This window comes from Ictidomys tridecemlineatus, chromosome 12, assembly GCF_052094955.1.
Source record: "Ictidomys tridecemlineatus isolate mIctTri1 chromosome 12, mIctTri1.hap1, whole genome shotgun sequence".
In the NCBI taxonomy this organism is placed as follows: Eukaryota; Metazoa; Chordata; class Mammalia; order Rodentia; family Sciuridae; genus Ictidomys; species Ictidomys tridecemlineatus.
The window spans coordinates 31,813,522-31,841,185 of NC_135488.1; the positions used below are offsets into that span (position 1 = coordinate 31,813,522).

The window sequence follows — 27,664 nt, forward strand, 5'->3', positions numbered from 1 at the left end:
CTCCAGGCCTCCACCCCGACCTCCCGTGAAGCCTACGTTGGAGGCTGGTCTTTCTGGATCATTCTATTGGAGCCGATGAGCTTCAGAAACGCCTTCCAGGTGCTACTGTGCTGTCAACTCTGTGGCCAAAGAGCTGAGGCAGGAGAGGATAGCTTGGGTGCACCTCTGCTCGCCGGTCAAGCAGGGCACAGGGCTGTCCTCGTCACGAGGGTCCCCTTCCTAGGCTTGGGTACTGGCAGGTGGGCCAAGAAGACTGGGAGAAAACAAGCCACGCCACATTTCTTGGTCTCCCAAGTTCAAGGCAACACCCAGCGAGTTCTCCATGACCGCCACAGATGAAGGACGCGGTGTCACTTGGCGACCTTCAGTGTTGGGATGGTTCAGGTCACTTTTAGTCCCTTAGTACTCTCAGTTATTAAAAAAAAGGTGCAATTTGCCATCTGGTCTCTATAAATCCACATTTCAGTTCCGATGTGTGCCTCTGAAGTGCCCTCTTGCTCTTGTGGACGCTGGGTGGCCTCTCGTTTATTCCTCCCCTTGTCTTGTGAACAGGGAGCTGGGCTCAGGCGCAGCTAGGCAAGCCAGGGAGACCTTGTCTGGGGCAGGAAATTGGAATTCTCCTTGGGAGTCAGCCCACCCAGGTCCTCTCTCACTGTCACCCACCAAGGTCACTCTTACACGTGCACTGACATCATTGGAGACACGGAGAGGCCATGGTCAACTCCTGATTCCTGGGGACCTCGGAAAGGTCCTGGCAGTCTCCTGAGTTGATAACCTCCGATTTCTAATATCTTTCTGGAATTGCGGAAACATGATGTTCATAAATAAAGGGGACCTGGTGGTGTTGAGAACAAGGGACATAAAAGAGAAAGGACCCCATGGAACGTGGAAATGTCCCAGGACTTTGATCACACATTCCAGGCTGTTTTCAGGATCGTCTGTGGCTTCCCAGGCCCGGGATCCCATGGCCATCAACTCCTGTTGGATGTCATCAGGGAGGAGCCCAGAGGAAAAGGTGGCAGGCAGCTAAGGAAGAAGGGCAGAAGTCCCCGCAGTCCCCTTCGGCCTCTCGGCCTCTCGTCTCACCTGGAAGGACCCAGCAGGGTCTCTGCTCCTGGGAGAGAAAAAGCAGGCGTCTCGGGTCCTTTGTCCCCCTCAGAGCCCAGGAAGCTCAAAGGACACCCTGGCCTGGCCCGCGCTCCTCATCCTCCTCTGGCCCAGCCACGCCCATCAGCAGCCCCCCCAGGACATTTCCGTGGGCTGTGTTCAGGGGGATTTCTCGTAAATTGTTCTTTCTTGCTGATGGAATGTGGCCTTCTGCAACGTAGAAATGGAAATGATCCGACAGTTGCGGGGAGAACAAGCCCCTTTCTTTTTTTTTCCCCCAAATTTAGAATGAATATGTGATTTTCATAAGTTTGCGAATTCCTCCCGTTTCTCTCCTCCTCACCTCTACCTTCAGAAGGGTTCAGAGGCCAGGTGAAGGGTGCTGTCCCGGGCAGTGTGTGCGTGCACCTTCATTTGGCACCCACCCCCCCATTTAGGCAGACTTTTGTTCTGCTCTCAGATAAAACACTAATAAACAGGAAGTTGAAAAAAACTTGGGGCAATTGTTCCAACCTTGTTTTTCTTACAAGGCTCCCTGGGCCTCGCCGCCCCGGCCTGTTCACGGCAGTCCCTGTAGGTGGCGCTGGGAATAAAGAAACCAAGTCCCGGGTCGCCCGGGTGCTGTGCAGGCCACGGCCTCCAGGGGACTGTAGGCAGCCGCTTGGGCTTCTCTGCCCTGTCCTCTTTATTTGTCCTGAACTAGGTTGTAGAATTTCAAGGAGGTGAAAAACCAAAGCCATCCTATAGAAAATATCTTTTGCTTCTTTACTCCTCATGTTGAGTACCTAAGAATATTGTGTTTCCCTTGAAAGTGTGTGTGTGTGTGTGTGAGTGTGTGTGTGTGTGAGTGTGTGTATGTGTGTTTAAGAGAGAGAACCAGGAACAATTTAATAGGAATATGTGACCTTTTGTTTATCTTTAGGGCACTTAATTAGCCATTTAATTTGTCATTTGAACAAATTAAGAAAATCTGGGGTGTTATTTTTTTTTAAGTGACTTTTTGTAACCATAGTGATACTGATTCGGTTTCATGATCTACTACAAGCTTATGGGCAAGGACAGAAACTCTTGCAAAGAGCCCTCTGCCCCTGTCCGTAGCAACCCAGCACACCTGGCCTGGCCAGCCAGTGTGATCTGCAGGCTTAGAGACTGGCCTCCAGGAGCTGCCTCTAGAGGCCAAGAATGGGCCCTGGGAGAGCTGAGCTCCCGAGTCCCCGGGAAGGTCGCACTGGCTCCCCCCTCTGCAGAACTAGGCCTGAATCTCAGACCTTAGCCTTTTGCCTGTCCTTGGGCTTCCTGTGGTGACTGCCAGGCAGGCTGCTGGGAGGGATCTCAGAGCACCCCGGAGCTGCTGGGAGGTTCTGTCACCGCTCCTCCCATCACTGCTGCCAGGCCTCTAGCTCCAGGACCTCTGCTCCTTAGACAGGGCCTACTTTGGGCACCTGGACAGGCTGAGCCGATGTCCAGGCCTGGCCTGCTGTCCCTTTGCTTTCTGTGAGTGCTAAGGAAAGCCCATTGTTAAAACCGGGAAAGGCCGGAGACAGGGTGGGAGACAGGTGAGGGGGTGAAAGGAAGATGGCAGAGACGGTGCACGGATCCTGGTCCCCAGATCAGAAGACAGAGCTCACCAGGAGGCTCAGCTCTGTTCATGTCCAAAAGCAGAGAGAGAGGAGACACTCCCCTGTGACCCTGCCCCTGGAGGAGGGCAGACCCACTCGTCCTCGGTGGCCACTGCTTACACAGCCCAGGGATCTGTTCTGGGTTCAGGTCTTTGGGGGAAGGATGAGACCAGGTGTGAGTGTGGCCACATTCGCCCTGTCTCTGGGGAAGGTTCCAGAACGGGGAGGGCTTCCAGGGGCCTTAGGTTTAAGGGGCCTTTTGTGGCACGGCTGGGAAGAAGCCAGAGTCCCCGGTGTGGTCAGCTCCTGAGGGATCTGGCACCGTGGCCCGCGTTCTTGAAGTCACCAGCGTGTCTCCTGAGCACAGGGCACATCCTGGGGTCAGCTGTGCAGATGGGCAGCACTCTCAGGAACTATTTTTGACATTTCACTTTCTGTTCAGGGTCAGGAGCTTTACCCACCTAAGTCAGTCCCCAGCACTAAGTAGACTGTCCCAGCAATCCAAGTGTCTCAGTGCTTCTTAGACCAGCTCCCTGCCGTGTCTGTGCACCCCAGATATTTACAGGGAACCCCAAAGTCGAGTCAGGCTTCAATATTCTGCAGGGACCCTGGGCCACTTCTTGAATTCGAGCCCAGTTTTTGCGTATCATGGAAGACTCTTAGCCGGCCGGGCCCCGTGGTGACACAGCAGAGAGGTGACTTTTCTCTTTAAAGCTGAGCCTTTTCACTGATCTCAGTCTTACTCATTAGCCAAGGCTACGCTCACCCACAGATGCCCAGGGACCTACAACACCCACTCTGGTTTCCCCGTAGACCTTTCAGACCACTGTCCTTCCCCCGCTGTGGCTTTAGGGAACTCAGATGTGAGCTGGGCCAGCAGGAAGCCGTGAGTGGTGGTTCCAGAACGTGCCCACCCCACCCAGCTAGGATACTTGGTGCCCGGAAGGGGCGTGAGATAAAACCCGCACCCCAGAGTCCTGTGAAAGTCACCCCCTGGCCCTGCCATCGGGACCTGAAAGTTTGGATGTTATTACTAAAGATGTGACGGACGGAGCAGGAAGGCGCCGGGCCCTGGGCGTCCTCTCGAGAACTGCAGGGGTTCCCACGGCAGGGGCTGTGCCGGTCGTTTCAAAACTTCAGTGCTCTCAGGCCAATCAGCATCTTTGCAGTTTTGACATTTTGTATTTTAGAAGGGTCGTCACAGGTTTGGTCTGTCTGAAACGCCACTCGAGGTCGTTCTGCCAGCCTTTACACCCACGTTGACGGTGTTTTCTCTCCGGGGAGTGATCACTCCCTGCTCGGTACCCGGCCGATGATGCGTGCATTTCACCGTCCCGGGATGCGGGGGTTCTGGAGCGGGCTGCAGGCTTGCCATCGCCGTCTCACCTTTGCCTCAAAGGCACAGGAGCCGGTTTGCTTTGGTCCAATGTAGAGGGACAGTAGCGGTGGTGTAGTTTTAGTGTTTCCTGTTGGATTGTCCGCTCAGAGTCATTCTCTTCAGTAAACTGTACAAAATACGGTCGCCTTCCAAATTCTGCGTCCAAGTAATAAAGAGAACCTACAACTAATCAGGCCAAGTCAAGACTTTGCTTTTCTCTGCGATGTTTCCTCTCTGTTTCTTAAGAAGCCTCCTAATGAATCTTGGTGGTTGTCATGTTTTACATTTTTATATGTCTCTCTATATTGTTTATTTAATTAGGCACCTATAAGCAAACCATCCAAGGCTTTTTCAAGCAGAAGTAGTTATTAGTTGATCAACCTCAGTTTCTGTTTGATGTCAAGTGGGTAATAACCCCCCAAGAGAAGGTTCAGGCATGAAAGTGAGTGGACATCGCCCAACTCTGAAGGAGAAATGAAGCATCTGCCTTTCTTGTCATTTCTCTGAGAAGGTTGAGTTTCTGTGGATGGATCTTTCTCAGATCTTAGATAAACAGGACTTAGAAGTACATTTCAAGTGAGAAATGTTGCTTCTCTACTTCTGTATGACATAGCAAGCCATGCTCTTAAACTAACAATTCATTTTCTGAACCAGTTGTTCTTTTTGTCTCTGCATTCATCCCTATTGTCTGGTGTCCACAGCTCACACGGGCTGGCTCTTACATGGGCCTGGCAGAGAGGCTCACTTAGCAGATCTGCACACCCCATCGGCCTGCCCGGGACGCGGACTTTTCTGGTGATGTCGCACCTCATCCTGTCGCGTCCAAATTGAAAAGATCAGCAAGGCCCTTACTGTACAAACCAAGTGACAGATGCTGTCCTTATCAACGGTGTCTGATGTCTACAGAGGGGTTTTAAGACGAGAGCTTGGCCCTCTGTCAACAAGGAAAGCTTCTTCCCCCCAGTTTTGTGGGTTCCATTAGGGGTCTTAAATCCCTGGGAGGACTTCGGTGGCCCTCTCTTCGGGAGGATGCGTGTTGTCTGCTGGCAGTCCCCCGGCTGATGCGGGCTTCCCCGGGCACTTCCTATTGTCCCCGCAGTTCTGTGGCGGTGAGAGGGGGGTGGCGTGCGGAGAGCCACAGGGGCCGGGAGCGAGCAGCTTAGCCTGTTTTACTTCTGAAATGACTTTCAAAATATCAGTTTTAAAAGTGTGTCATTTACCGAACCAAAATAGCTTTTGCATCCCGGCAGTTCTCGCCGGGTGACAGCCTTCACGTTTGCTTTATGTGAATGAGATGTTCGGGGCCCCACTTCCATTTTTCATATCTGAAAGCTTTTCACTGGTGCCAATGACTTTGGAGAGAGCAAATCAACGATGCCCCTGCCAGGTGCCTAGGATGTTGGAGGTATTTATGAAGGTTAAAAAAAAATTTATATTTCATTAGGGAGGCCCTAAGCTACTCAGTGAGACTCAGTCTCAAAAGAAAAAAAAAATTAAAAATAAAAATAAAAAAACAAGCTGGGAGTGTGGCTCAGTGGTTAAGCATCACCGGCTTCAATACCTGGTACCCAAACCAATTTTCATGACAATGCTTAGATGAGGTGCCTGCAGTACTCGAATCCACAGTAGAAGAAATTAAGCTGGAGGTGGCAGGGGTGGGGGAGACGGGAGCTGGTGTCTGATGGGCACAGAGCTTCTGGGTGGGGTGATGATCGCACCAGGAGGTATACCTCCTGCCCCTAAAGTGCACTCTGAAAAATGGTTAACGTGTTAAACTTTTTATGCATATTTTAGCATAGAAAATGCATGGGAATTGGGCATTCAAACCACGGTGTTTCATGAAGTGAGAGAAGCTAGATGGGATAGCCAGAAATTATAGAGGAGCTAAAAACAATCTCAAGAGCACCTTTCACAACATTTGCAGGTGGGGAAACTGGGGCCAGAGAGAGCCCCTGCTTCCTGAGCGACAGGAGCCCCGAGGGCAGGAGCTCAGCCTAGATTTCTGTGCTTGCCCTGTGCTGCACCCCGCCCTGCAAAGTGGCCATTTGTTCTCTGAGTAAACGTGCCACTGATTAGATTAGATTAGCTTCATGATAGAGACTGCAGCAGGGACCTCCGGATCCTTTAATCTGGAGGGTTCCTGAGTTACTGTGTGTCTCCAGGGAAGACTCCTTCTCGGGAGCTGGTGACACAGGGCCCCGTGGCCCCTCAGATGCATGAGGGGGGAGCCCTGCCTTCCACAGGGAATTCAGTGTGCAGCCCACTGGCTCCTCGGGTAGACAGCAAGCCTTTCCAGGGTGGGGTGACAGCATCGCTTTTTGGGAGCTTTGAACGGGGCAGGGCCTAACCCACGCTTTCACAATGTACATTCAAAACCCCTTTTTATCTAGCGTCATCTGAAGAGCATCATTTTGCTCTGTGAAAACGATCCCTATGGTTTTCATAAGTGGGTTCTCTCGGCTCTGGAGCTAAAACCTCCTGCAACCACTTTTGATAAGCACTCCGTGACCTTGGAGCACCACTTCCTAGGCCTTTTCTAAGGTGGGCCTTTATTTTTGACTGTACTATGCATCAAGCAAGGTTATGAGCCACATTTGACCTTTTTTTGGAAACCCCACCTCGGTGGAAGGAACACTGATTCTGTTTAATTCCCCTTAGCTGTTGTCCCCATGCACCGACTTCCTGGCAGCCAACACCACGTACCCGTGTGAGGTTTTGTCGTCACACATTTGTGCCTGGTAGCGGCATTGATGGCTTTGCAAGAAGGTGGAGTAAAATGAAGAAATCACCTGCGTGGGGGACCACAAGGGACCTGCTGGGTGAAGACGGGCTGTTCTGTGAACAAGAGGCACGGCATACTTTTCCTTTCCAAATGAGGCAGCGTCAGAACTCAAGGGCCCGCTCACCTTTCACTTTCTACAGAGCAACTTGCTGGGAAAACCAGAGGCTCCGTCCCGCCCACAGCCCGGTGGTACCCGGCAGAAAAATGCACAGGAACGACAGTACCCCTGGATCAGAGATAACTGGAGATGGCACAGCAGGGCTCTGTGCCCCTTTCAGATCACTATCCTCCGGGCCATACCTGCGGTTGGTTTTGTCACTCGGCTGATTGGAAATTTCAGGCTGAAGTGTGTTTCCCCTAATCTGAGACATAGTTTCCTGATTCTAAGCTCCTTCTGAAATGAACCACACACGTTGAGTGGCGAATGCTGAACTAGAAGTCACCGGGAGCAGTTTGGTGGCTAGAAGGCTCCCAAGAATCAAATAAGTAGAGCAACTTAGGCAGGAGAAAGATCCTAACTCCTCGGTGGGGAGGTTGCTGATACCTGGGGCATTTGGCATGAAGGAGGGCGGCCAGACGGACCCGCCAAACCAGGGAGGAGGCTGTGGAATGTGGGGTTAAAAATAAACCTCCTACTGGGCGCCGCCGCACATGCCTGTCATCCCAGCAGCTCAGGAGGCTGAGGTAGGAGGATCACAAGCACAAAACCAGCCTCAGCAACTTAGTGAAGTCCTGAGCAACTTAGCAAGACCCTGTCTCTAACTAAAAAGGGCTGGGGATGTGGCTCAGTGGTGAGACGCCCCTGGGTTCAATCCTGGCTACAGAAAAGAAAAAGAAATAAACTTCTGAATGGGAGTGTTCATCAGAGTGTGAAATGGGCTTATCAGAAAGAAAAAAAAAATCCTGAATGCCAGTTCCCCGGATGTTGGAAAGGAGGTCCCATGGAAAGCTCAGGAACAGGGAGATTGTCTGTCGGAGATGGAGCACTTGGCCGGGTCGGGCTGCTGGCCCGAGGGGCAGGGGTAGGTTTTTAAAGTATTTTCCATGCACCGACTCATCAGGGAGACTGAGTCCCCAGCACTGGCAGACCTCCACTGGATCAAGAGCTGCTGGACACTCAGGTGGCCCTTGACCATTTCTGTGCCCGAATTTGGGCATTGGTCATCTTAGGACCATGGATTCCCAAAGGTGACAGTCTGTGTTCCCACAAAAACCTCTTTATTACCGTGAGATATTGTTTATGGAATCACAGCTAAGAATTCATACAGAAAATTATTTTTAAAAACCATCTTTTGACTTTCCAAATCACAAAATTGTCACTCATCTTGATACCCTTTCCATTAAAACTGTATTTGTTAAAAGGGCCCCACAAGATGTCCTCCGCCACCCCCGCCCCTTTGGACTGGTCCTTCCCCTGCGGGCAGAGATGGTTTCCTTAGCAGAGGACTCCAGTGTTTCTCCAGGTCTTGGGTTGGTCTTCCTGGCTCTGCACAGTGATCTGCCTTAACCCTTCCCCAGGGGCAGGTCCACTGAATCTTCCGCTCCCAGACCCGGGGCTGTTGGTACCAGTGCTGTGCCGCTGTGGGGAAATGTGCCTGTCGGGTGGTCCTCACTGGTGTGTGTGTGTGTGGGTGTGTGTGTATCACATGTAACAAAGTAAAGACGATTCCCAACCAGAAAGGACGGTTCTCTGTAGAAGACTCAGTCTGGGGGTCTTGTGATTTCTGCAGATGCTTTTTAAACACTCCACAGAATAAATATTTGATTGAAAAAGGAGGCCGTGACTTCTTCCCGGCTCTGTCTGAATGGAGCGCCTGTCTGTGCTGGGTCCTCCTTCTCTCCTCCCCTCCCCCACACTCTCCCCCCTTCTCTTCCTCTCTCCCCTCCTTTTCACTCTGGCTCCCCACTGTCCTTTATTCTGCAACTTATTTTTAGTTTTTTTACAATATACATGAATTGCTTTAAAATGTGTTTCAAAAAAGGATTTTTGCTATTTGTTCTTTAAAAAATAAAAAGACACAGGGTGGCGCACGCCTGTCATCCCCGTGCCTCGGGAGGCTGAGGCAGGAGGATCAGAGCCAGCCTCAGCAACTTAGTGAGGCTCTAAGCAACTTAAAACACAAAAATAAAATCTTAAAATATAAAAAGGTCTGGGGATGTGGCTCAGTGTTTAAGCACTTCTGGGTTCAATCCCCAGTACTCCCCCCCAAAACCCAAAAAGACCTGAAGTTTAACAATTAACCCTCCCTGAATAAATCAGTCCACGTGAAGAAAATCAGAATGCGGTAAGAAGCAAACAGTAGAAGAACAGCGTTGGCTTTGCAGCTGTGGAGAGACTCCGGGGATTCTGTCCCCTCCTGGGGCAGGCGAGGAGCTCCCTGATGGCCTCTGAGTGGGGGTGGGCCAGATCTCTGACTTGGCAAAAAAACTGCAAAGCCCTGGGTGGTCCCCCTGACCCTCCTGGTGACCCTGGCTGGCCCTGCCCTGCAGGCCAAGCAGAACAGGGAGGGGACAGTCTGCCAAGTCCCCTGGGGGAACACTTATCAGCCGCCACTAATGAGCTCGGCCTGTCCCCAAACATGCCCTGCCCTGCCCTCAGCCTGGCCTGAGGAGGTCTGCATCACACACACACACACACACACACACACACACACACACACACACACACACACACACGGCTGCACTGTCAACCTCTGGGTCGGGAGGCTGTGTGCAACCCCTCCGCGGGTCTCAGGCCACGGTGGGTTTGGAGGACGGGGGACGGTGACAGGGTGGTGGCCTAAGGGAAAGGTGGTGCTGTTTGGTTCTGGGAGACGGAGCAGGCATGGGGAGGGGGTCCATGGGACGCTCCTGGCCGTGCCCTTTCAGAGCCAGAGGGACCCTGCAGCCTGCCGGTGGCTTTGCCCAGGAAAGGGAAGGCAAGCTCTCCCCCTGCGCTCCTTCTTTCTCTGCTGCCTGAGCGCAGTTCCCAGCGCCCAGTCTGGGCTGGCCTATCAATGCTGAGATACTGCGGAGGGGTCGCACCCAGACCCTGACCCCGGGGTGTGGGTTCCTAAAATACGTATCACATAATTCCTCTTGCCAATCATTTCTGCATCTGTGTGGCGGGCGACGGGTGCTACTGGGTGTGTTTTAAAGTCCCTGGGCCTCTGGGCATGGGGGGTGGGCGCACTGGTGCGCACCTCTGCAGTGACTACGGCCTGTGGCCGTGGGCAGAAACCAGGTTCAGCCACAGATCTGACGGTGGCCAGCTTGAGGAGCCAGCTCCTTGTCCTTGAACCCCATTCCCCACCCACCTCCCCTTGGGCCCTCAGGCCTCTGTTTTACCAGGCAAGACCCTTCTAGAAGAGCCCAGCTGAGTCCTCGGCCAGATGCCACGGTTCCTTCCCACGCACCTGGCGCCATCTTGGTGAGGGTGCCTGGCGTTTCTCTTGGTCTCTGCCCGTGAGGCTTCTCAGCAGAGGGCTGGGTTAGGTGCGCCAGACTTGCTGTGACTGTCAAGGTGCAGAGGTCACACACGGATGGACGATCTTTGCAACGTGCTGCTTCTCTGCTTTCTTCCAAGGCAATGGGCTGAAGGAGCCATTTTTGAGAAGATCTCCACTCGAGTCAGTGTTGGCATGAAAGGCTTCCCTGCGGGGCACGCGGCTGCTCGGAATGGAATGGTGTGGGTGGAGGAGAGAGGGTGGGCATTCGGTAGTGCACAGGTGGGTCTGAGAAGGCCCAGCCCCGGCTCAACCATGGCCTCACTGGGGAGCTTCTCCGGGCCCAGAGGTTTCCTACCCTTGGCAGAGGCCGAGTCCCGGATCCTGAAGGCAGCCTCCTCCTTGCCTGAGGAGGCCTCGGGGTGGGAGGCTGGGACGAAGAGAGAGATTTCTTGAAAAGCAAGAGTCGTAGAATATTCACTGAGGAGGCCCAGGGTGCACCAGGCAGGGAGCAGGAGGCCCAGGGTGCTCCAGGCAGGGAACAGTAGGCCCAGGGTGCTCCAAGCAGGGAGCAGGAGGCCCAGGGTGCTCCAGGCAGGGAGCAGGAGGCCCAGGGTGCTCCAGGCAGGGAGCAGGAGGCCCAGGGTGCTCCAGGCAGGGAGCAGGAGGGTTAGGGTGCTCAAGGCAGGGAGCAGGAGGCCCAGGGTGCTCCAGGCAGGGAGCAGGAGGCCCAGGGTGCACCAGGCAGGGAGCAGGAGGCCCAGGGTGCTCCAGGCAGGGAGCAGGAGGCCCAGGGTGCACCAGGCAGGGAGCAGGAGGCCCAGGGTGCTCCAGGCAGGGAGCAGGAGGCCCAGGGTGCTCCAGGCAGGGAGCAGGAGGCCCAGGGTGCACCAGGCAGGGAGCAGGAGGCCCAGGGTGCACCAGGCAGGGAGCAGGAGGCCCAGGGTGCACCAGGCAGGGAGCTCGGTGCTGGAGAGACAGGGTGGGCTGAGCGTCTGTCAGGGAGGTCACCAAGGCCCAAGGGAGGACTCTGTGGGCTGGTGGGGGTGGTGGCCGTGACTCGAATAGCAGTGGAGGCAGGAACCGTGGCTGGGCCCCCAGGTGTCTGTGATCCTTCCCTGAGCTGTGACCACCCACCTGGCCACCCTGTTATTGGCTCCTTCTCTTGGAGGAGGAGGAGGGGTGTATTTGCAACTGAGGGTTGTCACATGGTGGGCCCAGGATGGCACCTTGGTGTGTGGGGTCATTGTTCACCTCCTTGGTCCCGTGGTGGCCGTGCTGGTTGGTGTGGAATCCCATGTGCGAGGTCAGTTCCTGCTCCCAGCCACTGGTGAGCCCGTTCAGCGGGTCCTCAGCAGAGCCGGCCCTGAGCGGAGCTCGTGCTGAGCAGGGTGCCAGCCCCAGCCCTGGCCTCCCCAGCCCTGGCCCCCCGTCCTGATGGCCCTGACCCCCAGTGGAAACTGACGCTGAGGCCCGCGCTGCCCGTGCTGAGGCCCACACTCCCAGCAGCAGAGCGAGGACGTGCCTTTCATGCCACAGAGTGGAACAGGACTTCTGCTTAGTGTGGATGGCAGGGGCCTGCCACCTCTGCCAGCTTTCTTGTCACTGTTACCAGCCCTGGCCAGATGCCACACACCCCCATGAGAGGCACAGGCAGGGTTTGGGATGCCACATTCCCCAAGATCCAGGTGACTCGAGTTTGAGGAGGTCTCTGCCCTGGGCTTCCAGAAGCTGGACTCCAACCTGGAGCCCCTGGGGGGACACAGACGGAGAAGAGCCAGGGTGTCCGGGGTGCTTGTGGGGACACGGTACCCGCTCAGAGCCGGGAGACCCTCTCCTTTGGTTTGTGTTTTTAAACGCTTTGACGATGTGGTTTTCTTTCCTTTTTTTCCCTCTGAGGATAAAAAAAAAGTAAATAAAGGCTGACAACCGAGTGAAGCCCACGACCCAGCAATTCTAGGAGCCGCGGTTTCGCGGGGCACCCGGCTGGTGACCAAGGGCAGAAATTCAGTGTGGAAACTGAAGACAGTGTGCTCAGTTTCGTGGCGGGGCACACGTGGCTGTCCCGATGAGGGTCCCTCCAGGATGATTTCTGCTTTTGTCACCAAACCGAGACGTTTGCGCTCTTTCACTGAGGGGTGGCGCCCGCTGCCCTGGTTCTCCTCGGGAGGCCAGCAGGGTTCGTCCCCTAGCCACGAGTCGCAGAGCGAAGAAAGCCTAGCTGGCTAAACACAGTGGGGACGGTGCCAACCACAAAGCAGCCGAGGAGGGACCCGGGGCAGAGTGCCCAGGCTTCTGAGGAGGCCGTGGGGAGCAGGCCCCTCCGGCTGGTCGGAAAGGAGGACTTGGTGTGTGTCACAGGCCAGTCTTGCCACTCGGGGTCCTTCTGTCAGAACTGTTGAGGTGCTGTATTGTCCCTCTGTCCTTCTCAGAGCCAATCCCCAAAGCAAATTGGCTGATCAGCCGTCCCGGGGGCTTCTCTGCCCTGGCGCAGAGCTTCCGTCTGGCAGAATGGGGCTTCTGAGCCTGGAGAAGCTGGCCACAGACCCCTGCTGCCCAGGGGGCCCGCCTCCTGCCCGTCATGCACTGGCCTCAGTGATTTCTCCAATGAGCCCTGGCGCCCGGGCCCGAGGGAGAGAGAGCTCTCGATAAAGGAAGGCTGGTGCCTGTGAGATGAGAAATAAATCAAGGTCGCGATTTCCTGTTGGAGGACAGGTGCAGAACAGGTACCAGGTCCCCGTCATTATTGTCCCTAAAAGGTCCCCTGTCTTGCTTTCTTTTCTCGCTACTCTGCAGGGCCCGATGGGGACTTCCTCTGGGTGCGTTCTCCTGGGCTTCAGCTGCAACCCACACGGGACAGACTTTAAGCCACAGTTTACAACTTTATTGAGATGGAATTGGCACACCACCCGCTTCACCCTTTTTTTTTTTTTACACATTTATTTTTTAACTGATAAATACAGACATAAAACGTGTCTTTTTTTTTTTTTTTTGGTGTGTGGAGTGCCACGTGGTGTTTTGGTGCCTGTCTACCCTGTGTAATGGTTGAATCAGATTAATACCTCTCTCTCCTTAAATAGTCACCTTTTCTTTCTTGGTGGTGAAAACATTCAAATTCCTTTCTTCTAGCTTTCTGAACTACATGGTGATTTGCTATAGTCACCCTACTGTGTAATAAGACCACAATTTTTCTTTTCTTAAACAAGATGATCAATAGTGAAAGAGGTGAGCTTGGGGGAAAGACCTTTTTAAAACAAACTACGAACAATGATGAACGGGGGTAGAGCTTCGGCCGTGTCTTCTCCCTGTTGCGGGCAGCCTGCAACTCCCGGGTCCCCCCGACCTCTGGGTTGTAAGTGCAGGCAGAGGGGTCCTAAGGCGCAGAGTTCCCCTCCTCGTGTGCAGCTCTGTCCGGTGACACCAGCCTCCCCTTTCTATTTGCAAGACCTGTGCCACCCCAGGGTGAGGTGCTGAGGTTTGGGGGCACCACTGGGAGACTTCACCAGGGTCGGCTCTGGGACATGGGTTTCCCAGCCGTAGGCAAGACGGGAAGGGACATCTGGAAAGGAGCACGATTTCTGTGACAGCGCAAGGGTGGTGACTCACGTCTCCATCTTTTGACAAAACAAAGGGGTCATTCTTGGCTGCTAAAGGATGGACAGGGACCTGAAGACAGATATTCATCCAGGGACTTTCCCACTCCTTTGATGGGACGTCTGTAAAGAGGGAGGCGAAGTCTTCGGCGCGTCTCTGGGTTTTCCTCATCATCATCAATTTTTTCAGCGTCCACTGAAGGAAAGCCCACCATGTCAGGACGACGTCCACAAGGCAGCCTGCAGGGCAGGAGTGGGCTGGGAAGGAGGGGCCCTCCTCCACCCCAGGAAACACCTCGCTGTCCCTGAGACTGTCCCCATGGCCTGTGGCCTGTTGTCATCCCTGGGACGGCGTGTGTAAGCGGGCCTCTGGTCTACATGTCACCCCCACTTTCTTTGGAGAGGATGTCAGGGTGGGAAGCGAGAGGGTCTGGGAGTTGGGCAGGAGATAAACAGAGTGGAATCTTCAGACTTCTAGGCTGGAAGTCAGCAAAACAAGACGTGATGCTAGGAGGGCGACATCTCAACCAAGCAGAGACTGCAGATCAATCTGACAACCTCTGACATCTCTAAATGTCAAACCCGCGGCACATCAGAGATGACATCGTGCCCGGTCGGACTCCCTGTCAAACAGGCTTCATGTAAATACATTTTCGTGAAACCACAAGTTGCTCCTCTCAGTTTTGTTTTCAGCTGTCTTTGATAAAGAGATTGATTGGCATCTCCGGCGATTCAGCAGGCTTCAGGCCAACATGGACGGGGGCCCAGGTGACTGTCCCAGGCACACTCTTCTCTGCATGGTCTGGGTGTATCCATGGGCCTTTGACCTGTGCTAATGGTCCCTTCCAGAGAGAATCACAGAGCTCTGCTCTGGGCTTATGGCCCAAGTCATCCTGTTCTTGGTGGGACAGACCCAGCCTGCTGCAGCAGGGGAACCACGGGTGGAGTCCAGTTGTAGAAGCACGGTGTGCCTTCCTGAGCTCACTCAGGTCAATTAGTGTTAAATAAACTGCAAACTTCTTAGGCTTGCTGTGTCTTTAATTTTATAACCAGAAATCCATTTTATTTTTTCCTCTGTAAAAAAAAAAAAAAAAAAAAGAGAAAATGAAATGTGAGAGACTCACATGTCCAAAGCAGGAATTCTGAGTTTCTGGGCTTCTCTGTTTGATTTAAAAAAAAATAAAATAAAATTTCCCCTCAGTTGAAGTTATTTCTAGATTCTAGAAAATTATTCCTGACCAAAAAAAAAAAAAAAAAATACTTGGTATTGTGATTTCATAGTGGAGCCAGCCCTAAGCCCTAAAGTCAGATTACTTTAACAAAATTGTTGCCTTCTTTTCAAACATGATAGATGGGCTTCAAATAAAAAAAAAAATTAAATGGTGGGGAAGCTACATTTTACTTACACTTTCTGCCTCTAACTAGAACAGAGGTTTTAAAAATCTTGGTGATAACAAATGCATTTTGTGGAGAAGAGAAAGAATAAAACAACTAGTTTGCATGTGAAGTAATTGTGCTGAAAGGACTGATTTTTTAATATAGGAGGTTTTACACTTTGATTCATACACAAGTGGGATTTTTAAAAAAAGCTTTTGTTTATTGAGTGAAAACTTTAGTGCTGCGCTACCCTGCTCTTAAGAAATTCCCGGGTGGTCAGAGACCGTCGAGGGTGAACTTGAACTTGTTGGGTGAGCACGGCCTTTGTGTTGTGGTAAAGCAGAGTTCAGATGACAACGGTTCTGAAGAAAGCACTTGAAGACTGTGTCCTGTTTCACTCTTTCCAGATGACTAAAGTCACCCTCATCTCCCAAGCCTCACGTCGGGGGACGGGGATCTGTGTGGTTTTTATAAGAGGGACATCTGTTAGCTGAGGACAGGCTTTTTCTGAGTGTGAAGTTCAGTTTTGCTGGACCAGCCCGAGAATGGCCTTGGAGGGTACAATCCCCTGACAGAAAATGTCAGACAGGAGCCGAGGAAGGGAACCCCCCGCATCCTCTTCTGGGTGTCATCTTTGGTTGACCCTGTTCTCTCAGGGTCCCCTGTGTTTTTAAATGCTGCTGTCTTGCCTGAGCCAGGCTGCTCGCTTCAAAGCATCAGAACAGCCTGGTGATGTCGAGAGCTGCAGAAAGGAGAAAGATAAAGTGTCAATTCTGAATCCCGCGTGGGGGAAGCAGCCTCACGCTCTGCCTCTGGCTGCCCAGATGCTCCCTCGATGGGAATTCACCAGAAACGCCACCGACCTTTCTCGAGGCTCTTTGAAGCTGACCACGAATGTCTGTCTCTCCCTTTCTTAATGATCTGAAATTCCTCAGGCTCGGTTTTCTGTCAATTCATAGGTATTTTTCCAGTGATCTTCCTAAACTTTGTTATTATTTGTTTTTTTTTTTTGGGGGGGGGGTCCTTTTGGCCATTTATTTGCTGGTGACACAAGTTTAGGAAGAAATCTACTTTCAGAAGGAACGATCATTTCTTGTTCTCTGTGGGTGTTTCCTTTCTTTACGACTTAAAAAGTGCTCCGTTAGGACTGGATCAGGAAGGTCCACGCGGGCAGAGGACCTCGGGAGCAAGAGGCAACTAAGTTTTGAATGGTTTGAAGTCAGACAGCGACTGTGCTGACTTGACTGGTGTGTTTTTCAAAGTGTTCCTCAATTTAATTAGCCTAGCACCGAGCAGGAGTGTTTTTAAAAATAGACGTGGAAGACAGTTCAACTTTTCTAAATGGAAACAGCCGGGGCAAATGCTCCAAGGTCTGCTTGAAAAAAAAAATCTAGAAGGGTCCGCAGGCTGCTGTGAACAGTCCTATCTCTTTATGGAGAGTTGTTTGGGCTTTTTAGAAACTCATTAATTTGATTGTAAGTGCCTCGGTGTTATCAGGAAAAGAAGCTTTAGAAAATGGTTTCAGAATGTGTCATTTTCTCCTTGGTTTAATCTGAGACGGTGTGTGGGCATGCTGGTATTTTAAAAGGCTAAAAATGTTGTACTTCTTGCTGTACCTTCCAGTGGGAGGGAAGGCTACAGCCGGGGGTTTTCTTCAGCCTCTGCCTGAAATTCTGCTTTGCCTCTGAGGAGTTGTTCTTGAAGTTTTAGGAGAGAATCTCTCATTTTTCCCCCCCATTTTTAATTTGTTATTGTAATCAAGCAAGACAGATTTTTCAAAAAACCACACTGGCTCTCCATCATTTTGATCTTCCTATTTTAACGCTTTATAAAATAAAACGCCGAATTTTCATCTTAACTAAGTTTCATTATTATTATTTTTTTTTTTTTTAAGAAATGATTTGCGGTGTAAGACTCCTATTTGGTTTCAATATTAACATAGAGCATGAACTACGTGGGTGTCATTATTTTCAGTAGTAAATGACTGCTTCACCGATGAGTTTAGTTTAATTCAGTCGACTCCTGTGGGATCTTGATCTTCAAACGTTATTTGGCGTGTGCGATTTTTTTTTTTTTTTTTGTCAATTAACAGTGATGTAGAGTTTCACGGTGCCATGGTGGTGACAATCAGGGAGGATCATGTAGTTGGTTTCAAAACCAATTGTTAGGTTAATTATTAATTATTCTTTTTCCAGGAGTGATTAGTGAGGTTGCTGAAGAATTTGAATTTATCATTCTGTTTTTTCTATATATGTACATATATGTGAGTATAAATATTTATAATAATATTATTATTATTATTATTATTATTTGCATTTTAACCTTAAAAGGGGTTAATCTGTTGAGAAGAGGCACCTTCTCTGTGTGCCTGTGGCTTGTTCATTTTCTCATAAACTGTATTTGGTAGCTCAAATGTTGAAAGCAGTTTTTGGGAACAAAATGTCTGCTTACACCATGACAAAACTGGCCACAATTTGCCGATTGGGTTGATAACAAAAGCCAGCCACACAAAATAGGTAGAAAAACAGTTTGTTCGGTGATGTGAGACCACTGGAGGTCTTTTTTTTTTTTGCATGTTATTTTTTTTTCATTCTGGTGTTGATGTTGTGATGGAAATACATGAAGAGGCATCTGTGCGCCCCGGAGGCTCATTAACCATTTCGTCTTTGGATGGCTTTTAAGACTTCAGAAAGCAGCCTGCCCACCTGGCCTCTGAGGCACCCGGGAGCTCAAAGCCACCTTGGCACCCGAAGCCCGGGTTTCTTCCCGGCTTCCCCTGTCTATCAAAACTCCTCACTTGATCTTTGAAAGCAGAATTTAAATTCCCTCTTCCTCTCCAAGCCTCCCCCACTGAATTAATGGCTGTTGGTACACTTCTCCAAGTGTAAAGCAAAAATTTCAGTTTGAGGTTTTTTTTTTTTTTTTTTTTTTTTAAATTAAAAAAAAACAACCCTCGTCTGGGAATACAGTTGACGAAAATTTCAACAACTAAAATTAGACATCGACTTTCATATCTGGACAGACTGTAAACAAATGTGAATGTTCCCCACGAGACTTTGCATCATGTTAGAATGATGGGGGTTCAAGGCAGACTCGGGTCTTGTTTTTGCCTTCTCATGCTTTGTGTGTGTACGTGTGTGTGTGTGTGTGTGTGTGTGTGTGTGTGTGTATGAGGGTCTTATTTTGTTCGTCTTCAAAATCAGATACTCCAGGACAAAACTTAGGATGGGGCTGATGTTTCTACTTATCTAATCTTTGTTTTCACAAATAAATACAAATAACTCAAACTGAAACTTGATGGCTTTGGTGATAATAAATTAGCAGCCACGGGGAAATTTTCTTCATTTTAATGTTTCTTTCACAACCCACATTTAGTTTCGGTAGGAAAATTATTAACCTTTTCGACAGAGGCTGAAACACGGGTGCAGGACTGGCTGTGGAAGGGCTGCAGGTTGGGCTCTGGTTTTGAGAGGCTGCTGTACACAGCTTTTTTTTCCTCTTTCTGTCTCTTGCTTCTCTTTTCTTTCTTGAGTAATTGCTTTCTTGGACAGCGATGGCCATGACTTAAAAAACTCCTCATCTGCTCTCTGTTTCAACATGGGCACCTTTGACGGCGTTTGTCTTCTGGTTTTTTAACGTGGGGACCGAGGATTTCTATTTCCTATTCTCCTAACTGTTTGGATTTGCGAAAGAGGAAGTGTCCTTTCGTCTCCCTGTTTTTTTCTGCATTCCAGTCCAGGCTGTGAGCCCCCCACCCCCGGCTTTAAAAAGCCCACCCAGCTGCGCTTCCCGGGGGCAGAGGGCTCGTGTCAGCAGCAGCCCCGAGCTCCCGGCTGCCCTGGGTCGGTCGCATGTCAGAGTCCATCACACTCAAGCAGGTCTGCCGCTTTAGGCTTGTCCTGAGGGGCCCACGGCCCCAGGCTTGCGCGGAAGGCTTTGGGGTAGGGAGTGGTGCTCCCCTGTCCCAGGGCTGTCCCGTCCTGGAGGGGGTGCGAGGGAGGGGGGTCACGATCGTGGCGATCCTGAAGCACACTTGGGGACAGAGGGGGGCAGGAGGGGCAGGAGGGGCAGTTTCTGTTTTGGATGTCCACCCGGCTGGGCAGCCACACCTGCAGGCCCGGCCGGGGTGCCTCCCTGTGTCCGGCAAGCCTGTGCTCTGGGCACTGGGTCCCCTGCCTGTGGGGCTGTTCCTGCCTTTGCCAAGGTGAGCGTGGAAACTGAGGAAGGCTCGGGTCATCCGTGACAGGAGGGTGCCCTGCCAGTGTGGGGCGGGTGTTTTTTTTTTCCTCTCTCTCTTCTTCTTTCTTCTTTTTCTCATACTTCCTGTATGAGGTTAGCTTTTTAAAATGATAAACAAACTATGTTTTTTTCAACTTTTTTTTTTTTTTGGCCCAGTGGCTGCCTGTGCTCTCAGGAGCATTTTGTGGGTGTCCTCCCTCTGCCTACGGGTGCTGTGTGTGCGGAGCTCAGGGTGCTGGGTGGGCTTTGCACCCCCTCCCCCGAGGCAGCAAGGTCCTACCCCCACATGATGCCAGTGGACATCTTCGGGGCTCAGGTGCTCTCATGGCCTCACGAGCTGGGGGGGGAAGCAGTCTGGGGCTGGGTGAGCCTTGTGAGGTTGGAGGGAGCTTTGATCTGGGGCGGGGGGCACTAGGGAGCAGGTTTGCCACCCCCTGGGACTCAGTATCCAGAAAGGAGGTTATCACCCTAGGCCACCCCAAGACTCATTCAAAGTCCTGGAGGCTTCAAGCTGCTGCTGGATCTTCCCTCCCACTCTGGGGACTCTGGAGAGAGCTGTCCAGTCAAGTTTTGCTTCCCAGGAACCTAAGCAGGTGCAGTCACTGTGGTCAGTAGGGACTGAGCCTAGGGACAGTGGCTACAGTGGTGACATCCCACTGGTATGCTTGCCTCCAGAGTCTGACTCATCTGGGGAAGTGGAAACATGCACCTTTGGACCCCACCCCCTCCCTTTCCAATGAGAAGACTCAGGGAAGCCTGAGAATTTGCACTACGCACACATGCAGGTACCTGTGTGCTTGGTGGCATTGAGCCCCGGGTGATGGGGAGGCCCCACGGAGTCTGTGTGTCATCCGTAATCTCCCCAAGGGTTGGATCCCTCCTGTGTCCTCACACAACCTTGGGGGTAAGGCCAGCCTTCCCAGAGACCCTTTGCATTTCTTTCTTACTAACTGTTCAGCAAGGTCATCTGTAATTTTGGCCTTTTGCTATGCCAACCACACTATATCTCTGCTGAAATGTCTATGACATTTAACTCTTTGAAAAATGGGTTTTATGGAGCTGATACAGTGGCCAAGGTGAGGGTCCTCTTCGGGGCTAGACCAGAAAATAACCTAGTGAGGGAGGCCCTTGGGTCGTGACCTTCATCCATTTCCACCTTGGGTATAAACTGAGGGAGCTGTTAGAGTATCTCTCTGTACCAAGGTCTTCTGCACGGTCCTCGGGGGGCCAGCTGTGGCATCCTCTGTGAGCTCTTGATCACCCCAGGTGGCTGCAAGGCTTGGTGACCAGGATGCTGGATGGCAAGGTGCATGTCATTGGCTGTGGGACTCCTTGTGCCTCAGGATAATCCTGACAGCACGCCCCCCCACCACCACCCCAGAGAAGACTCTCGGGTGGCAGGTGGGAGGTGCTCAGTCTGTGGTGGCCAAGGGCACAGGGTGTGTCGGGGCAGCCCTGGGTTGAAGCACACCCTGCTGCCAGGGGCTTGGAAGTCCCTCCACCAGGACACAGTCTGTTTCGGAGCGATGCGTAGGGACGTCATGATGGGGGACACTTTTGTAGAAATTGCTTCTCAGGTCAGATCCCTCCAAATGGCTCTGAGTCCTCTCGGAGCCGTGTGGATGTTGCTGTGAACACAGGAGCCCCATCAGGGATATGGGCAATGCTGGTGGCTTGCTTGCTGGCCCTGACATCTCCAGCAGCACAAAACCCTTGTCACTTGCCCAAAGAGCCATCTTGTCCCTAAAGAGAGTCCATGATGATCAACCACCTTGTTCTGAGAAATAAAAACAGGAGCCTGAGATCCCTACGCCTTGGTCTCACTGAGCAGCCCCCCCGACTGCTTGAAATCTCAACAAGCTGACCTGCAGCCCTGCCCCGAACAGCCCCGGAGGCCTTGCTGGCCATTTTCCTATGAGTTGCTGAGGCCCTTGGTGGCAAGGGGGGTGGGACAAGCTCAGGTGTGTCCTTTGCGGGGGATGGGGTGTCTGGGGGCTCTGGCTTGGCCTCGGGTACTTCCTGGAAGTAGAGGCATGGAGGGGTCAACTCCAGGGACCAAGCCCCTGCCCTCTGGTGTGAGGGGACGTGGGGGTGGGCGTCTGGGCTCCCATGGCTCGTCCCTTCTTGGACTTGCATGCCAGGACCGTTCCTCTGGTTGCTGACAGGGGCAGAAAGAGCACCTGGAGGAGCTGGTCAGAGCATGCAGAGCTGGCCTGGGCGGCGTTTCCGGCCCCTGACGGGGGCTCATATTTAGCATGGTGTGTGGCCCCCAGGCTTCCCTCGGGTCTGGGGGCAAGTGGCTTCTGCACCCGCCTGGGGAGCGCTAAGTGGGGGGCCTGAGCACCAGCGACCTGCAGGAACAGCAGCGCTGAGCCAAGCTGGGAGGGAGGGTGGCCGGCCTGAGGTATGTGCCACCAGAACCCTTGGGGCCTGTCCCAACTCTGGGAGGTGCTGGAGGTCTCCACCCACCCCAGCGCACAGTGGCAGGTGGAATCCATGGGAGCCATTTCCTGGGAATGGGGGCAAACCGGAAGTAGTCCCCCCTGGGTCCTGCTGGCTCCTTCAGTGACAAGTGGAGCCCTCATGGAGTCCCCGGGAATTTCATCAATTCGTGCAAAATCTCCAGACAAGGGAGAGCAGGCCTCGTGTGGAGAGCTGGGTTCCAACCCTTGGCAGGTTGGGCCACTCTCCCATGGGGACTAGCTGGCCAAAGCCCAGGTGTCCCTGCCAGCCTGACCTGGGCAGGCTTCCTAGTTTCCCACCTCCAGGCCCTGCTTTCTTCACCTGTAAAACTGAGGGTCCCCCGGGGGCCTTGGGGCCTGTGGCCTCTCGCTGTGACTTTAATCCATGTGCTCGTGGTGGGGTGTGCCCTCTCCAGCTGCCTGGGCTGCTGCGGCGGTTCATGCCAATCCCAGCTGCAAGGGCTGGCTGGGAAGCCTCCCCTCTCGGTGGTGGAACCGGGGGGGGGGGGGGGGGACCAGGGTCCCCTTCCACCCATGTGGCCACTGGTGCGTCACTTACTTCCCGTTTCTCTTTGCCCACCCAGGAAGGCGCTGCTGACAAAATCCTGGGTCCGGATGCCAGGCTGTGAGCCCCACTAGAAATGCTAGCTCACCCGGCTGGGGGTGCGGCCCCCTGAGACAGTGCTGGCCTGGCATGTGTGAGGCCCTGGGCTTGATCCCCAGCACAGAGAGAGAGAGAGAGGGGGGGGGGGGGCAAACAGGCTCTCAGGACATGGGACAGGGGGCCGTTTCCCTGCAGAGTCATCTAGGGTGTTCCTTCCAGAAGGGCCGGCTCCTCAACTGCCCACCGACTGCTCTCCCCATGGCCACTAGAGGCCATAAGTCCTGTAGGAACTGGTGCAGATCCACCGACTCACGTGTACATGACACTGGGGGACACTACGAGAAATTTTGAGAAACAAAGACTGTCACAAATAGCCGCGTGTTGCCATGACCCCTAGGAGAGCCTTGGCTCTCGGTGGCCTGCAGCTCAGGGAGAGGCTCTCCGGGGAGGGGGTGCACCCTGCCCCCTGCACCACGCGGCTCGGCCCTGCTGCCAAAGGCCTGGTGCGACGGAGGGCTTGGCCCGCCCTCCCCCAGATGTTTGGAAAGCACACAATGCGCTGATCTGAGCCGCCTCCTTTATTTCCTAACTTCTCACGTCCCTGGTACTAGGCGGCGCATTGTGAATGAATCTCTAGGGGAAGGACCGAGCTTTTCCAGAATCCCACATCCTCCCTCCCACTTTACAGAAAATGTTGTGACATTAATGGAAGGAAATGGGGGAGGGGCGGTCCCTGGGCGTTCACAGTGAACCCTCCTGGCACCTTGGGCAGGCTGTAGGGGGAAGGGACAGCTGGGGAACCAGGGAAGCTCAGAGTGATGCGTCTCTTCTCTGGCCAGAGACCATTGCTGGAGAGAGTGGGCTGGCGTGGACTTGGCCACCCTCCCAGGGGAGCCCTGTTGCCAGCCCCCTCCTGGGAAAACTTCTCTCCCGGAATGCGTCTGAGCACAGGGCTGGCCTGTGGGGCTACTGTGGGGACCCTGGGGACATGGCACTATCTGCATTTCTGAAGGTGCCCTGCTTCTGTCTTTTGGAAATACCCTTTCACTTATTGGAAAGATCTGAAAATGATCTTCTGCAAACAAGGAGGCCGACTGTGCTGGCGGCAAGCGGCAGGGCGGTTATTAATAGAGCCACAGTCTTTGGGGAGCTCAGTCCTTGCAGCCTCTGCAGCCTCCTGAGGAGGAGGGTTCCCATCTTTCCTTCTCTCCTTACCAGGGCTCCTTGGCTCAAGCTCAGGTAGCTCCTGAGTGTTGGCTGAGGCTCCTGGGTAGGAAGAGGAGAGGTGACCACACTCAGGACGCACCGAGTGAGAGTTCTATGTGACCTCTCGGCTGTCTCTGGGCCCCTGGGGAGGGGAGCTCAGTGTGTCACCCGGGCACACTCCTGGATGTCTCTGAAGTCCTATGCTGCTCTTCAGACCATCAACATCAGGTCTCGGAGAGGAGCCTCAGGGTCCCCCCGGGGGGTGAGACACAGCTGGAGAATCAGACCTGGCCTCAGCTTTTCAATAAGCAGACAGGATGGTCCCACGCTAAGCAGTGAGCTTCTGGGGACATTTCTGGTGGCTTCTGAGTTATTTTTAGGTGGACACTGCCTGTCTCCCTCACCACCTGCAGCTCTCATGGTCACTGTGTGAGTCGATGCCGACCCGCTCGACTCCCCGGCTCACCGTGGCCTTTACAGTCTCTTCCTTTTGGTTTCCATGGAGTGACTGTCTCTCAGTGTGGTTGGCAGTGACCTGTGTTTTTCATGCATGTTTTTGTTTCAGAATAACTGGGAGACGGAACAGGAAGCTCTATGACACACTCGGTCGAAAATGACACAGACTCAGAAAAACCAGGACTCAGCCCCCCAGCGCCTCTGCCTGCTGCCGGCTGGAAGGCAGGACAAGGGGTCTCCTGGGACCGGATTCTAACCGCTGTGGACGCTCAGGGTTTCCATGTTCACTGGGATGTTTCTGCAAACTTTCGGTCAGGGATGGTGCACTCGTGATGTTGTCTTATTTATCTGGCCAGTCTCTTGTGTCTCAATCCCTCTCCTTCATTAAAGCAAAACTCAAGAAAACCAAACTGTTTGCTTATTCGCTGCCTGGAAACCCCAGCTGAAGGGGCCGACCCATGTCCGCTGAGCTCTCCCAAGGCACAGGTGACGCTCGTCTCCACCACCTGTTCCTGACCATGTTGGGCTTGAACCTCGGTTACTCAGCCATGCTTGTCCTGCTTCTTAAATCTCTAGAAGGTCTCTCTAGAGTCAGCATGGGCAGGTCGACCTTTGAGAAGAACCCTGGAATCCATCTGGAAATCTCTTGCCTCGCCCACCCTGATCCTGGCCTGCACCTGTGACCCCAAGATCACCAGGAGCCTTTCAGCTGGGGACCTTGGCCTTATCTGTGTCCCCCTCCCTGCCCCACATCCACCACCTCTTTGCTTATTCATTCCCTAAAGTTTTCTCTGGGGCCTACTGTGTGCCCGTTGCTGCCGGCAAGGCCCAGGTTGTGGCCAGCTCTGCTCACCTCCTGAGGGGCTTTGCCCAGGTAGTGCCCGGACAGATCACCAGGCCCGGCTCACTGAGATGCCCTGATTCCCCAGATCCACGCCTCAGAGCTGAGGCCTGGAACTGGCCTCTTCATAGTCCTTAAAGAAACAAGATGGCAGGCCAGCCTCCTCTGCCTCTGGCCACGAGCAGGACAACCCACCTCCCTGAAGGTGTGCCCAGAGAGGCCACTGTGGTCACCTCCCAGTACCGTCTCTTCATCTGTAAGCTTAGCAGACATTCCAGAACGACGCTGAGTGGGTGAGCTCGTCACTTCTCCGCAAGGCTGCCACGCTGAGCTGTCTGGCCTTCCGACCAGGGTTTGGTGGGCACTGAGGCTGGTTGACGCTGTGGCCAGGACTGGCCAGTGTCAGCCAGGCTCTCTCCATGACACTGCCCAACAGGAAAGGTGGCCTGTGGATCGATTCTCATCAGAAACCCAAAGTTGCTCGCTGTGTTTTAAAAAAAAGTTTATTTGCTTATATTCCTGGAAAATTGTGTTGTGGAGGGACATGTCCTCCGTGGGGTGTCTCTAGCTGCTGCTTCTCAGCAGGACATTAAGAAGGCCAGATAAAATGACTCTTAAGATCCCCCTGGTCGGAGCTTCTTGGTTTTTTTTCTCTACTGGTTTCATGTGACTGGATCCTACTAGAGAGGGAGCAGTGCAGAGGGGTGACATTAGTGTCACGGACCCCGAGTCACCCAGGCCTAGCTGGACTTACACACAAGGGGCTCCCCTGACAGGCACACGTTCTCCCCAGGGGTCACCCCTCTCCCATGTTCCAGAGCAGAACACAACAATATCCTTTGCCCTTTCCCAATCCTACCTGCTAGGGTTACATTGGGCCTTAAAAATATGGCAGTCAAAGGCTTGAGGAGAATCAGAAATAACCCACAGAGTGTTCCCAGGCCAATCGGTTCATAGGAGGATAAGAGAAAAAGCAAGAGGGTGGACCGTGCAACTCCAGATGGTTAGGCTCTAGATGGTTACTCTGCCCCTGGCCAGATGGTAGAATTACTCAGGACTTACAGAAAAACATTTTTAGACCCTCAGGCCCACCTAGACCCATCCCATCAGAATTGGGGGTGGGGTCAGGTCTCAGTCCTTTTAACAACTTCACGGGCCATTTTGGTGCATAGCTGGAAACATCGGCCTGAGGTTCCCTTGTCCAGTGCAGTAGCCATGAGCCACAGGTGTCCTTTGAACACTTAAAACGTGGCTCCCGCGACCAAAGAGCTAAACTTTTATTTCCTTTTTTTTTTTTATTTCGGTTTAATTTAAACTTAAATATCCACATGTGGCTTGGGTCTGCCAGGTAGGACAGCTCAGAAAAGAACACATGTATCACGAAAAGAGTAATAAAGAAAGTTCCGTGGGTTCGTGTGGCCTGAGGGGGCCGCAAGACCTGACTGCCGTCTGAACGTGGGAGGCCTGCGGCGTGGCTCTGTTGACTTCAGAGGGACCTGCCCTCCCGTCCTGGGCCTACAGTGTGTTTTGCATCTATGTTTTGCACGGGGGCCGTGTACCAGCAAGGCCAATATGCTTTCAAAGCACTGAGCCGTACGAGGAAAAGAATCGAGAATCAGTCTCGACCCAGGTGCCAGGCCCGGACCCGACACCTTTTTGTGTCCCCCTCGGCCAGTTTGCTGTGTCGGCCTCTTTGGAGACCCAGCCCGAGAAGGGAGCTTTTCTGCTATGGAATGACTCTATTCCAAGAATCTGGGACAGTCCCCGAAGAACTTTTGGGAAAACCAGGGTCTAGATGTGTCACCTGGGAGAGGAGTCATGGTTTCGAGATGGGCTCAGGGACGTGGCTCAGCAAGCTCCACCAGTTTGGGGTTACAGATGAAGAAATAGAAGTCAAAGCTGAATCATTTTCTGCTTATCACTCAGAGAGTGTCAGATTTTCTCTTTTTTGGTTGGAGGGAAAGCACCTGGACGACGAAAAGAGTCATACTATTTTGAATTTCAGAGCTTTCCCTTTTTCAGAGCACCTCACCCTCTTGGGCTTGTTTGGTCCTCATAACAAGCCTCTAAGACAAGCAGGAAAGGGGCCTTTGGTGGCCAGCACCCCGAGAAGGAGCTCGACACCGTGGCAGGATTGAAGAGAGCAGGCTTGGTGGTCCGATCCCGGGCTGCACACGTGAGCTTAGGTTGTGTCACTCAAAGCAAATGTACACATTACACAGATTTTTTTTTTTTTAATTTCAATTTACAGTGGGTTTTGTTTCTAAAGGAAACAGCACTCTGCACTTGTTCTATCGAGTTGCACACCAGGTTCCTAATCCTCGAGGCGGGATTCTCTGGGGACATCCCTTCCTCAGAGGCTCCACTGACCTACAGATTTGGTAAATATGCCTTCAGTGTCTTTCTGCAAGTTATTTAAAAAATGGCAGCCGGGACAGAGTCCCATGGGTCTCCACGAGACTCATTCCTCCCTCCTACAAGGCACAGACAGCATGACACCCTTCCCTTGGGGGTCTTCAACCTCTTCCCATGTAGAGTAGCAGAGAGTGCTGTCAAACCACACCTCCAGGGGACA

General features: G+C 52.8%; 1 long non-coding RNA gene across 1 annotated transcript in view; it reads left to right on the forward strand.

The window, feature by feature from the left end:
• Positions 1-25,712, forward strand: part of LOC120884807 (uncharacterized) — a 50,607-nt gene extending 24,895 nt beyond the window's left edge. Inside the window, exon 2 of the long non-coding RNA XR_005727162.2 lies at positions 24,358-25,712. This is a non-coding gene — a long non-coding RNA (uncharacterized LOC120884807). The remainder of the gene's footprint in view (positions 1-24,357) is intronic.
• Positions 25,713-27,664: the final 1,952 nt, after the last annotated feature.